Raw genomic sequence first — 14643 nt, forward strand, 5'->3', positions numbered from 1 at the left:
GCTCAAGGCTCATATAGGGCCCTATATTATCAACATCGGAGCTGCAGCAAAGGAGATGGATGTTATTTTAAGCTAAATGAAATTCAAGATGTGTTTCTCTTTGTCCTATGATCCCCTAGGCATCATTTCTAAGCTCATATTCGAATAGAAAGCACCTGCTATGCACACACATCAAGGCCTGAAATTGAAAAATATGCTAACTAGGAGGAATGGACAGAGGGTACTTTACAGGAAGCTGAAGAATAATCGCTTAGTCATTCATCTATGCAGACACCTCTTCCCAAGGAAAAGGAGGGAAAAAGGGAAAGGGAAGCCATGTCCCCTACCGATTCTGACAATCAAGATGCATAATTTATTGTTTTTAAAAGGAAAAAGAAGGACCCAACCACTACTCAAAAGTCATATTCTCAAATAAATCCTTTGTTTAAGCCTCAAGTAATTACTATTCAAAATGAAACTCCAGAGGAAAGGGACACACAAAAACTATCCATCGTGATTTTGTCAAGGACTCCTATCCTTCCTTGTACTCGAATAGAAGAAACAATATAGTCAACTATTGCAGAAACAACAGTTCAGTCTCCAATATCATCCAGTTCCCAAATTTCAACTGAGTAGATTATATTTTCAAGATATAGGGAGTTAAAATTGAAGAATGAAGCTTTGAAGGAATCCACCTACTCTGAATTCTAGAACTAGACAACTAAAACCCGGCACAAATTACTCTTTGCATTCAATTCAGAGAAAGGACAATTCCAAATGGCCTTCATCGAACCTTTAGTACCAACTCCCAAGAGTGATGAATACTACAAAGCCTCCATTTTCTCAATTAATACCAGTAAGAAACATGAAATTAATCAAATCGATTTACACAAGAAAACTGGGTAGTTTATTTTCTCAACACTTACCTGTTCAGAAATGAATTCTTTCAAATTACAGTCATCTTTGAATAACATGAATTCTTAGTTAAAGATTGATAAAATGTCATCATTTTCTAAAGACAACGAGATCAAATCTCTAGAATATTTTATCATAAAGCTAGGACATGACCTTAAGGATATCAAAGTAGTAGAAGAGCTCATAAAGAGCAAGGAGGCAGACATTCAAGCATTGAGGAAGAAACTAAAGCTACCCTCCATAGAACATCCTCAAGCTAAAGAAGTTGTCAGTATAGAAATGGAGAAAGAAAAATTATTTACTATAGTTGTTGAGGAGAACGCACATATGCAAAAGATGAAGCAGGGCATGGAAGCCTTGTTGAAATAAAAAGAATAGTGGGAAGCAGCAGGAGAATCTACATTAGGCACGGGTATAATAGCGAAAAATTCAGCAAGGACCACAACTTCAGAGTTTACAGAAGATCTTACTAGAGCTCTGTATGAATTGTCATCAGTTCAACCAAAGAAAGAGAAATTCTTAGCAACATTAACTCAGATGGAAAAACATAATATTAAAATTGATAATGCATATTTGTCAGAAATGCAAAAAAAGTACAAGCTCATCCAACAAATATAGAAATATGAAGACCAGTCCTTTGTCATTCAGATGTCGGCAGAAGCTAAGAACAATATTTGGCGGAATATAAATGCCAACACAACATATATATGGCCTTCAATTCATATTACTTTTGAGCAGGAAGAACTTGTGAAAAGAGTCAAAACAACAATATAGAACACAAAGGCATATTTGGAGCATAGACTAGAAGAGGCACAAAATTTTTTCAAGCTATTGAATTCCAAGACCAAGGAGGAGCTAGAAGACCCGAACATTCCAGCACGGACGACAACAGTCATGGAGGTTAAGAGGTTCTTAGCAAAAAAAAAATTGATGATACAACTAGAGAATAAATGCAAAGACCTTGAGTTACAAGTCATAAGGTTCAACAGAAAATTCACACTTCTGCAGGAAAAGGGTTTACCTATTCTTCGGAATTCTAATGGAAAATTGATCCTATTAGAAAACTACCAAGAACAACTGTGTAACATAGGTGCTGATGCTTCCAAGTTTGTAAAGGCCAAAGGAGTTATTAGTGGAGAAGTAGGCATACAAGGAATAAAATTTGATTTGAATATTCATCATGAAATCCACAACCATTTTGTCAATAAGCCAACTTTTGACACTTACACTGCATTGGATGGAAGGTTCTGAAATATGGTTAACGTTTCTATCACAAGTGAAGAAATGTGGGACCAGTTACTAGAGTTGATCGAGTGAAGTGTAACTGACGCACATAATTTTCAGCATCAGAGGAACAAAATTTGTAGTGAAATTGCTACAATCATCACCAGATTCCTACATAGCCTCAACAATGCAGCAAAGTTCAACAAATTTTTCCTATTTTTCTTGTTCTATATCTAAAATATTTGGCTCTTTAACTGATATTATTTTGTAAATATATTTTATTTTGAAATCTAATCTGAGATGTAATGGTTTTCTATAAATATTCAGAAATAATATTTAGAAAAGGTTGGAACTTGTATGAAGAAAGCAAACCTTTTTATGTAAGTTGTGCATGTACTGAAGTGATCAATTTCATCAATACATAAATTTTGTTCCAGGATTCCTGTGTTAGGAAATTGGTGATGTATCCTCTCATGTGAAATTGTTATTTTCCTAGTTTTCCAAATGTTTTTTTGTCTTTATTATTTAAATAAGATTAAGTGTTGAATTTGTTTAAATACACTCTGCTCTGGCTTATAAACAATATTTATGTTTTCACTCTGATATTAAGTATAGAATTCATTTTGGCATGCTCTATATTTAATTCAATCTAAATCTTTTCATCCCATTCACTCCAAAAATACTCTAAAGATCCAAATCTTGACTATCTTGCCCTCTTACATCCGTTCTATAATTTTTTTATTTGATCACCCACAAACTCATGACTCCATGCCCAATGGGATTTCCCTGCAGTTTCCAACCAAATCTTTAAAAAACCAAACTTAGAACTCAATAACTAGCCTAATATTTAAAAACATAAATCTAAAATCAAATAGAGAGATCCCTCTTTGAAGTTGGAAGGTCTATATCTCAGCTTTGCAAGTGGTTTCAGGTTTCTCTCCACAACCTTGGGAAATTATAGAGTAATAACACCTCCAAAATTTGACAGTGGTTCAAAAGAAGCTGTTGAAGCATGATTAATAAATATTAATAATTACTTCTAGATTTATGAAAATCATAACAATTTGAAAGCTTGTTTGACAATCTACTAGCTCTAGGGAAAAACAACTATGTGGTGTGAAGAACTCAAGGCGGTGGATGAAATCGATGAACAAGAATTAACATGGGAGAATTTCCAGAAATATTTTAAGAATAAGAACCTAACTAAGTGATTTTGTGATTATACATCCATATAATTTCATGACCTCATATTGGGTCAACTATCCATGGAAGAGTATGTGGTGAAATTTAATTCCTTATTAAGGTGTGTTATTTATATACGTGAGGAGGAGGCTAAGATGAAATGTTTCATAAGTAGTATCTATATATTTATGAAGGAGTGATTAGAGTTTGATGAACCTAAGACAATGGATGAAGTTGTTCGTAAGGCATGGATATGTTATCATCATATGAAACAGAAAAGGGATGGTAACAAAGTATGGTCAGGCAAGAAAGGGAAAAAAAATATTCAGAATACCAGGAATGTAAAAATAGATAATGCTGGCAAGAATTCACACAAAAACTAACAACGTAAATTTACAGGGAAAAGTGAGTAGAACTTTTAGCTAGAAAATGAGTCAAAATCTACAGAACTAACAAGTAGACCTAAATTGGGTCAACCATAGAAATTACCATTAGAGTATTGGGGTTGTGGGGAACAACATTATATTGAAAATTGCCCTTATTATGAAAGAGCAAAACAAGAAATAAATATTCAAGAGGAACCTACCATAGGGGCAGTGGCAAGAAGTCTACCTAAGATCAATGTTGCATTGGAGAATTATTGAGCAAAGTACCAACCTACAATGATTGACTTTGAAGGTAATATTTCCAATCACACTATTTCCATTTTAATAAACCTGGGATCAAGTTTTAGTTATATAAGTCCTAAATTAGTGTAGTCATGTCATCTACAAGCTAGTAAGTTTAACATCTTGTGGCTGGTTCAGCTAGCCATTGGGGCAAAAAGGAGAGTGGTAGGAAAAGTGGAGAATTATCGAGTTGAATTTGCAGGTCAACCCATAAAAGTAAATTTAAATGTTTTTCCTAAGGTTCTTACAATGTTTTAATTGGTATTGATTGGCTGGAAAAACATTGGTCCCTTATAAATTTTAAAAGTAAAACTATTAGTTTTATTGATGAAGAAGGTTCTAGGAAAGAAATGCAATGGATAGTAAGACCCCTGAAATTAAGGCCAATCACAACCTCACAGTTGGGAACGTGCATAAAAAAGGCTTGTCAGATTTATCTAATACAAGTTGGATTCACTAACTCTAAATAAAAGACAACAACCTTATAAAATATGCTAATTGTCCAAATATTTGCTGATGTATTTCCAGAAGAGATCATTGAGTCACCCCCTTAACGTGATATTTATTTTACAATTGAAATGATTTTAGTAACTACCCCAGTATTGAAAATACCCTACCATATGAGCATACCATAATTAACAAAATTAAAAATTCAACTGCAACAGTTGCTTGATAAGAAATACATTTTCCCAAGCATATCGCCATGGGGGGACCCCCTACTTTTTGTTAAAAAGAAAGCTGGCACCTTAAGGCTTTGTACTAAATATCAACAATTAAATAATTTAACCATTAAGAACAAGTACCCACTACCTAAAAGATGTCTTTGACCTTGGAGTTGTGCCTGCTTCCTCACCTCCACTATCTTTATCTGTTTCTTCCAGATCTGTGGACCTCATATCTGAATTTGCTTCATCATCTGAGTTCATATTTCTTCTAGAGGACTCAGATTATGAACCTATTTCATATACTATCATTTCAATACAATCTTAAAGCTTCTTTGTGTGCTTTTTATAACACTTATATCCTTTACATTGAACAGAGTACCCGAGCAATATTCCTTCGTCAGTGTGAGAGTCAAACTTTCTAGGATTCTTATTATTTCTTTTAATGAAGCACTTGCTACCAAACATCTTGAGATTTTTAACTGATGTAGGTCTTCCCTTCCACAACTCATAGGGAATTTTATTAATATTAGGCCTAAGTAGAGTTATGTTTAAAATATACAATATTTCCTTTGTTGCTTCTCCCTAGAAGATGTGAGACACACCTGCTTCATCTAGCATTTCTCTAACCATTTCCTGGATTGTTTTCTTCTTCCTCTCCACTATTAAATTTTGCTGTGGAGTTCTAGCCACTAGGTACTACCTCCTGATGTCATTCTCTTCATAAAATTCCTCAAACTCTCTTGAGGTATACTCTCCTCCTCTATCTGATATTAGGCATTTTCTCTTCAAGTCTTTCTCATTTTCTACTTGAGCTTTAAATTTATTAAAGCGCTTGAATACTTCCAACTTTTCTTTTAAGAGCACAATCCAAGTGGCCCTAGTAAAGTCTTCAATGAGCAAGATATAATACCTTTCTCCTTTTGGATTTTTTTCTCTAGTTGGGCCACAAATACCTGTATGAATGAGATCCAGAGGTCTAGATGAGGAGAACTCTTTTGATTTGAAATGAGTTCTAGTATACTTGCCAAACTAACTTGACTTCTAGATTGAGTTATTAGGCCTTGACAGTCTTGGTAATCCTCTCACGACTCCCTTTTTATAAAACTGTCAAAATTCATATGCCTAAGCCTCTTATGCCACAACTGTGCTTCACTAGTTTTTCTTAAATAGCAGTTAACCTTGGAATTATCAAACCCATATATATTATTGTGGGTTTTGATTTCTTTTCCCAACAATTTTCCATTCTTCATGTTGTGGATCTCACAACATTTAGATCGAAAGGTCGCATCGTAGTCATTATCACACATTTGGCTAACACTAAGAAGGTTGTGCTTGAGACCTTCTACATACAACACATTTTGTGCTTCTATTTTTTTATTGAGACTGACTATGCCTTTACCCTCGATTCTTACTAGAGCATTTTCTCCAAAGGTGACAATTTTTCCTCTATCATTTTATTTTAACGACATGAATTTGCTTTTGTCCCCAGTCATATGTTTGGAACAACCACTATCCACATACCATTTTTTTTCTTGATTATGAGTTGATAAATCAAGTCCACATTGCATGCTCCTTTTATCTTCATTGATTATTCCTTGAATATTCTTTGCATAGCTCTATGGTTCTTCGAATCTTGTAGACCTAAATATGGTGTTTTAGATAGAGGATTATTGTGTATGTGAGTATCCTATACCTATTTTGATTCCTAATGGCCTTTGGCTATTTAGAATCTGATCTAGTTTCCTTTTTCATTCTACAAATTTTTCCTTTAAACCCTTCTCGGTATTTATTCTCTCAAGACAATTTCTTAGAGAAACAACCTCTACTTCAAGACTTTGACAGTTCTCTTCCCATTCCTGGATCAATTCTTGAAGAAACTCTTCCTTTCATTTAGCCTCTTTGAGTTTAAATTTCAAAGGAAGAATATCATTTGTGCATGTCCCTGAGATTATTTCCTCTTTTAACTTGAGAATATCCTATTTTAAATTCTTGTTCTCCTTTCTAGTCTCTCACAAGTTCCTTTTTTTCTTCTAGTATACTGACTAAACTACCTTTGTTTTTTATACCTTCTTCAATTTTTTCTTTTTGATAAGAAAATTCCTCATTATCAGAGTTATAAATACCTTCTTCAGCATGCTATAGTTGTTCCTTCAGGTGCTTAATCTTCTTCCTTGCTTTCTTTAACTCATCAAGGGCACTGATGAGTTCCCCTTCAAGATCCACTATTCCTTCTTCTTCTTATTCCTCTTCAAAGTCCAATAATACCTTGTTTCTTGGAGTCCGTTTCAAAAGCCATAAGTAGATACTAATCTAAGTCATTCTCTGATGAGTTCTCACTGTCTCACTTTGGTTCTAAGTTATCATCTTTGGAGTAAAACCCCTATTTAGGGATTTTTCTTATGATGTTTATGAGACTTGTTTCCAAATTTATGATCATATTCATTTTCAAATTTTTCTTTCTAAGGGAATTTGGACGAAAAATGTCCAATTCTTCCATAGTCAAAACATTTAAAGGGAAACTTCCCTTTATATTTTCCTGAGCCATGCTTCATTTTTCTCGATAGTTGAGTCAACTACCAATCAGATTCATAGCTGGAGAAGTATCGGTAATCTTTGTGTTCCTTGGCCTTTTTGGATATTTTGAATTCCGCTTCCGTAGATTCATACTTTTCCCTTCTACTTTCATATCATAGGTTGTGAGAGTACCATGCAATTGGTCCATCTTAAGATCCTTTAAATTAACCATTTCTTCAATAGCTGAGACTTTCCCATTAAACCGCATGGGCAGAGATCTTAATATTTTCTGAACAATCATCTCTTCCTTAACCTCTTCACCAAGTTCCCTAATCATATTTTTTACTTCATCAACTCTGAGAAAGTATTCTTCTATGCTTTCATCTTCAATCATTCTCAAGCTCGCAAACCTCATTCTGAAAGTTTGAAGTTTCGCCTGCTTGAATTTGTCATCTCCTTCATGACTCTAATCAAGATTTACCCATACTTCTATAGCAGACTTACAATGCATAAATTTTACAAGTTCTGATTGAATAAGACCAAAGAGAATGGAATTATTGGCTTTAGCATTATTTCCATATAGTTTTTTACCATTTTCATTAGTGGGCGAAATATCATGGACATTGTAGTATATTAGCACTAAATTCCAAACATCTACTCCCAAGGACATAAGATACACTTCCATTCTTACTTCCCAAATGGCATAGCTTTTCCTATAAAAGATAGGTATTCTACTTGAGTAAGCCTCTTGAATCTTTTACCTAGACATAGTTCCTTATAGATCTACCTTCTAGTGGTTAGACTGTTCCTGAAGGAACTAGAGCTCCGATACCAATTATTGGAATAAGGAATTACTGAGACGGGGGGTGAATCAGTAATAGAGAGATGCTTTTATTTTTTAGTATGCTTGTAGCCCCTTTTTACATTATGTTACTTGTGGGAGAATTCATTCATAAAGGAAGTGAACAACAAGTTTAAACATTCATGTTCATAGACATGAGCAACACAAACATTTGACATAGTGTTTTTCATGTGGAGACCGAGAGGGAAAAAAAACACCAAATTGGTTCTTTGTTTATGATGTAAATAAAGCACCTACTTAATTACATATGTTTGTTTGTGAGCACCCACTCACAGGATGCAATGACCCCCTTTGGTTAGCAAGCACCAATTTTCCAAGAGGCACCAACCTGCTCTTAACACTTTTCTACTATTTCATACAATTTTGAAAATGAAAACAGAGGCATATACATTACAAGTAAAATATCAAAATGGTTGGTTTCATACTCAAATTCTACTCTTTATCCTCTATTATTACACTAACTCCCTTTGGCCTCATGCTAATGTTCTTTACTCGCTGCTCACAACAACATCTCCTTAGCACTCTGCCTTCTCTCGCACGGGGTCTCTATTGCTACACCCTTTGTTCATCTCACATTGTTCTTTTTAGAGTAATCACTTTGATGCATGCTCTTCAACACTCCCCTCAATGTTCTTCTCACAGCACTCCCGCTACTCTTGTTGCACCAACACTTAGTCTCATCTCGGTGCTTATACCTCATTGTCTATACACACAACACTCGTTCCTCAACACTTCAATAATATGCTCAAATCCTCTCATTTCTCAATTGTAAATGATGGTTTTGGTTCACAGAAGCACACTACATAAGGTTGTCTCTATTGTCTGTACTCTTACTGCCAAAATGTACTTCGATATGGCACCTCCTATTGTTGTTGCATATTTTTAATGAATCTTGGCATGGTATTAAATAAAGAGATGGACCCTAGAGCTCTTCACTGACTAACTGCATAAATATCCATGATGATAATTTAATTCTCAGGTGACCTGCGCACTCCTCTGAGAGTCCCATTCTAATTTATTACTCCACAAAGCTTGATAGTCCTCACCAATGGCCACTCTATTCCACATTTAAAACAACCAAATGTTTACGCGAAGCAGCTAATTTCTTCCTTCATTCCCTCAAATTCGACTTTGTTAAATGTTGTCCTCGTTTCCTTGTTTCAGAGTCTTCTGCAGGTCTAGAAAACTTCAAAAATCAACTTCGTTGTTCCTGTATTCATTTCTTCAGATGCCAACTCATACATCCATTTAACTCAATATAGTTCCTGATCAGAATACTACATGTCATAACTTGCACAGGAGGAAAGTTACAATATTTCATTCTCTGATATCCTTCTCTCCCTTGACCCTCAGATCCTTTGGCATATGCTTCCTCATCGGACTAAGACCTATAACCATTGGCTTAGCACTATATCGGAGCCCCTCTACATCATAACATATACAATTGAAATGCTATGATATTTCTTTGCTCTGATGTCTTTATCTCCCTCTATTATGTCCATGGTCCCCTTAAGTTCCATATGACCATGTGCTGTGGAATATTGGAGCCCCCTTTATCGGAACTTCTTTAACCATTAGTTTCACAAGAGTTACGATGTTATAATCCTCCAATATTCCATCCTCCAATATGTTGACGTCAACATCCACTTCACTTTCTCGAGCACACTGGCGTGCCGCTATGTGTCCTAGAGGAGGAGAGAGAAAGAATCCCAATCACCTTTGACTTTGCAACAATTCCTTTGTTAACTTGCTCGGCATTCCTCAACGCTTTTCGCATTATCGAACTTGTTGGTTATCAAAACTTTTTAAAATAGATCTATTAAGAAGACCCGATATTCCGATGACCTCCCATATCCTGATATCCCAGCCTCCGATATCATCTACTCCGATATTCCAATCTCTGAGGTCCTGATAGGCTCTGACCTCTGATATTTGAATCTTCTTAGGACTTCAAGTCCCTGAACATTGGCAGACCATATCTTTTGATCCAAGGAAGTACTGCATTAGTCCCATGTCCTTCATTTAAAATTATCTTGCAAGGTCCTCCTTACAAGATCTAATCAACTTATCATCACCCGTTAAAATCAAATCATCAATATATAAGACAATAATCACCAATTTACCTTGTACCAAAATATGATAAACGTTTTCATCCGCTTCACTTTTGGTGAAGCCTAAACCAGTGAGATAGTTGTCGATCCTAGTGTACCTTGAGGCCATACAATTCTCGCTTGAGTCTATACACATGTGACTCTCAATTAAAGGTATCAAAACCTTTTGGGTTCTTAATGTACACTTCCTCCTTAATAAATACATTGAGTAATGTTCTCTTTACATCCATCTAGTGGATCTTCCACCCCATCTGCACTGACAAACAAAGTATAGATATAATGGATGAATACCTTTTGACGGTGCTGTCACACGGAATCTGTCAAGGGTGCGGACACGACTGACCTTCCTAGAAGTCTAAGACATTCTAATGACAAACAAGACAAAAAGGAGTGATCTTTCTCTAAATACACCTTTTATAACATGAAAACTACAAGTGTTTAGCCTTACCTTATTCCAAAACGCTGTTGTTGAAGTCCGTTCTTGACGATCCGGATGAGCTCCTCCTTCAAGTCAATTCCTGCAACCACAAACAATCAAACAATTACCAAGCACTTGCATTTCATATAATAAAACATATATCCAACATGCAGACCAAGGAACACATGAAATAACTCATTAACACAAGCTATTGAGAAAAATAAACCAGTTTGTATTAATAACGAAACAAAGAAACTCTTACAACCTGGCCTTGGTGTTGTGCAAGTTCCTCCCAGGGTCCATCAAGGGTTTTCCTCTACTTTGACAAAGCTCACCCTCTCCCAAGTAGAATCTAGTGAAGACAATCTCTCCTCACAAAGGCTCTAATGGAAGACCTAAATCCTGCAGCATTTACCCAAAGAAAATGTATAGCTCCAACCTCCCCTCCTTCTGGCTCAATGCCTTTATTTATAGTGCTGTAAAGAGGTTATTCTGGTCCACCATCAATGGGATCATCCCCCTCTTTGGGTGGGATAACTCCCTTATTGATGGGATAAGCTTCCCCTTAATAGAGATACATGAACCAATTGGAGGCGCATCCATTTCATCAAACCGACCTCTAGAATGTTCTAGAAGTAACCACAAGTAACTTTTTCAAGATAAAACTCGCGCATTTTGTCTTTTACAGAGGGACGCACCTGTCCCTTTACATACAGAGCGTCCATGGACGCAGCTTTTGTGAACAAGGTCCGCGTCCCCGCAGGTAAGACTAGAGAGAACCTGCGACCCCAGAGATAAACATGATTTTTACAAGACTTTCTCTCTTCTTTGAGTTTGAGATGGATAACAGAGGCATGAGACTTTCCTAAGAGGGTAGCATGACTGTTGATTTGAGCCATACTAACTGTAAGTAGTCAAGGTGACATTTTTTAGTGTAACAGATTGCCCCCTAAAGTGCGAAGCCTGAAATAGAATAGGGTTTTGTAATTCTAGGAAGGGTGAAGCGCTTTATCATTTCAAGGATTGCCTTGTGGATGGCCTGATTGGAACCTGCAATTTTCAACACAAAATACATGGATAAGATTATATCATCACTGAGGTAGGCATTCCCATACTCAGATTCAAAACTTTAACTAATGGACTAACTACTCTGATACAGGAATGATCTTGCAGTACATCATTTTTATAGACTTTTGTAGACACAGTATGGACGCAGCCATCTGTTTATGATTAGTCTACATAGATAATGAATACAAAACTCCTCGCAGCCTGGATGGTAGAAACTAGATCCAGGGTCTTCACTTCTACTTCTCGAATTGGTACGATTCTAGCCATGTGATTAAATGATTCGATGTCGAACATGGTAGAAACCACTTGATTACCAGTCAATGATGTAAACTGTTAACAAGCGTGAGAGAAACCACCAGTAATGTCAATGGTCCTCAAAGTACCAAGCACAACCCGTGAAATGTGAATAGATGTTTTGATGTCGAACACTTCACGGAATCCTCTGATCGAAAGTCAATGATGTAAACTGACGTCAAAGGCGAGAAACCTGCCATTGATGCATGCAGACTTCAAGGTACTGTCGATTCCTAAGTCATCTTTCTAGATAATGTGTCGATGTCGATAGAAAGCGACCCGTTGCAGGCAAGCCCGCAACACGAAATCATTGTTCAAGTTGAAGAAATGTTGCTGTAAGGACTGACTCAGGGATGGTCAAATGGATGACAAGTATTTTGCAGATGAAAGTTTGTTGCTTGCAGACCTCTTGAACACATAACGACACAACAGATGGCTTGGTGACGAATAACTCAAAGTTAATCCCCGAAACCCGGTTAAAGACTTTCAAAGTGACTTGGTCAACTGTGAGGTAAAAGATTTCCCAACCCAGGTGAATGAAAAGTGTCGTGTTCAAGAGCGGTAATAAAGTTTCTTCTGAGACAAAAGGTGACAAATAGGTTCATTCTTCTCTTTTTTCCCCCACCATTTCTGGCAAGTACCTCTTTATTTTTAACAAGCTTGAGGAGGATAACATATGCTTGATTGTAAGCTCATCCTTCGGACGAGTCCAACCTAGTTTAAATTCGAACCCTAGGAAGGAGTGGTTCGTTCCTGTTTGTAATTGAACAGGTCCTCTACTGTAAAAATTTAACGAGCCCAGTATAGGAGAAACTCGGCGTTTTTCATTTTTAGAGAGTCTGAAAAAACTAAAGGAGACTCCACGTTGAACTTTTTCGTATATTTGTGTCCCTCAAGCCCGAAAAAGTATAAAATAATACCTGGGGGAACCGCTTGATCTTACGACCAAGGAGTACTTTCATATTAGTGTCGTTAACCTGAAAAGTAAAAAGCGATCAAGGACACGTCGTTTTATTTCCTTATCGAGTTCGAAACGACAAAAACCCGGCAATCTTTTCCTGATTTTGCGGTCAGAAAAGAGCTAAAAGGGGACCGTCTTTTAATTCCGTTTTAACGAGTGAAAAAGAAACACTCGGCGATCTTTTCATTTTTTAGGAGTCAGAAAAGGGCTTAAAAGATGACTCTGAAATTTTGTTTGTGAAAAATTACAATTTCCCTCGAAATCCCTTTGTCCTGCACAAAAGCGACACATTACTCATACCTGTTTAAAATAGGCAAAAATACATTCAAAAACATCTTTTCATGGTAAAAAATGAACTAATTCATCCAAAAAACCTATAAAAAGACCTTTTACCATGTCATTTTTACCGTTTCACTGTTGAGGTTGAAAAAAGGGCTTTTGACAAGAAACTTCCCGTGGTCGTTGCGGAAAATCTGACCGTTGGAATCGAACGCCGTCTCATCCAGGTATTTTACACATCCTACTCTGCATTTCTATCCGTTTAGAATCAATTTTTAGGTTTTGGTTTTATTTTTTGGGGGGGTTTTGGTTTTGGAATGCGCCTCTCGGCGGACGCAGGTGCCCTTTGGGTGACCTGCGTCCCCCGACTTTTTCTCATAGGGAAAAAGGTCGGAAGACGCAGCCCGCCTTCAGGCCAGCTGCGTCCGGGCGCCCTGTGCTCAAAGCCGGGGTGCGTCCTCCGAGAAACGCGCATTTCAAAACCCCAACTCTCTCAAAAAACCACCAAAAATTCCCAAATTAATTTCTAATGCTATTTTTTGATATGCAGGCATTAATCATGTTAGACTGGAGAGAAAGAGAGCACGTAGAGGAAGATGAAGCTGCAATAAATCATCAACCTTCTCTGGATGCCCTAAGAGCATGCGGATTGTACAAATATTGGACCATACCGGGCATGAGGGGCCAGGTAAGATTCTTGGAATGGCTGGTTGAGCGATGGAACGTACAGGAACAATGCTTTTACATAGGAGGGCACCAGCTCGAGATAGAGCCCTCGGATGTATACTTTCTCACTGGCTTGCCAAACAGAGGTGAGCAACTCAGTCTTGCGGGGACTAGGCCGGGTGGCCAATCCCTTGATAGTCTCCGCGAGACTTGGTGCACACCTGGAGCTCACCATTCAAAAGGCATAGAGATAAAACACATCACTCTACCGGAACTCAAAGTCATAGCGTTCACGGTTACCAGAATTTGCGGCGCGGCCGCTTTACACATTGCTTCCGGATCCCAAATGCGGATGGCAATTGACTGTTACCAAGGCACCATTTTCAACTGGTGTGAAGCTGTGTCGGCTCATATGAAGAGCCAACTGACCAAGGCAAGGAACGGACGACTAAAGACTTTTGGATATGGGCCTATAGTCGTGAGCTTTGCCTTGGAGAGAATTCCAATGCTGATCCCTCAGCAACTCACTGTTGATATCTTGGGTCCTCAGCAGCCAAAGCTGATACGATGGGTTGCGGTGATGGCCCGGCATCCTGACGAGGGCGCGACAGTAGTTCGATTCTCAGATAGTTATTTTGACTGGTTAGAGGGCCAGCTTTTTGTGATACAGGATTTTCCGTATGCCGGAATGGATTTCAGAGGTGATCCGGACATGGTTCTTCCACAGGGAGAACAATGGGACGACAGAGGTACTTTTTATTTTCACAAGTTTTCTAGTTATGTATTTTTTGTATTTTTTATATATATCGTCTCAAAACTAATAGTAAATCTTTCAAA

The sequence above is a fragment of the Pinus tabuliformis genome, chromosome 2_2 (assembly GCF_031772625.1).
Source record: "Pinus tabuliformis cultivar Carrire ecotype Pingquan chromosome 2_2, CPIR1, whole genome shotgun sequence".
NCBI lineage: Eukaryota > Viridiplantae > Streptophyta > Pinopsida > Pinales > Pinaceae > Pinus > Pinus tabuliformis.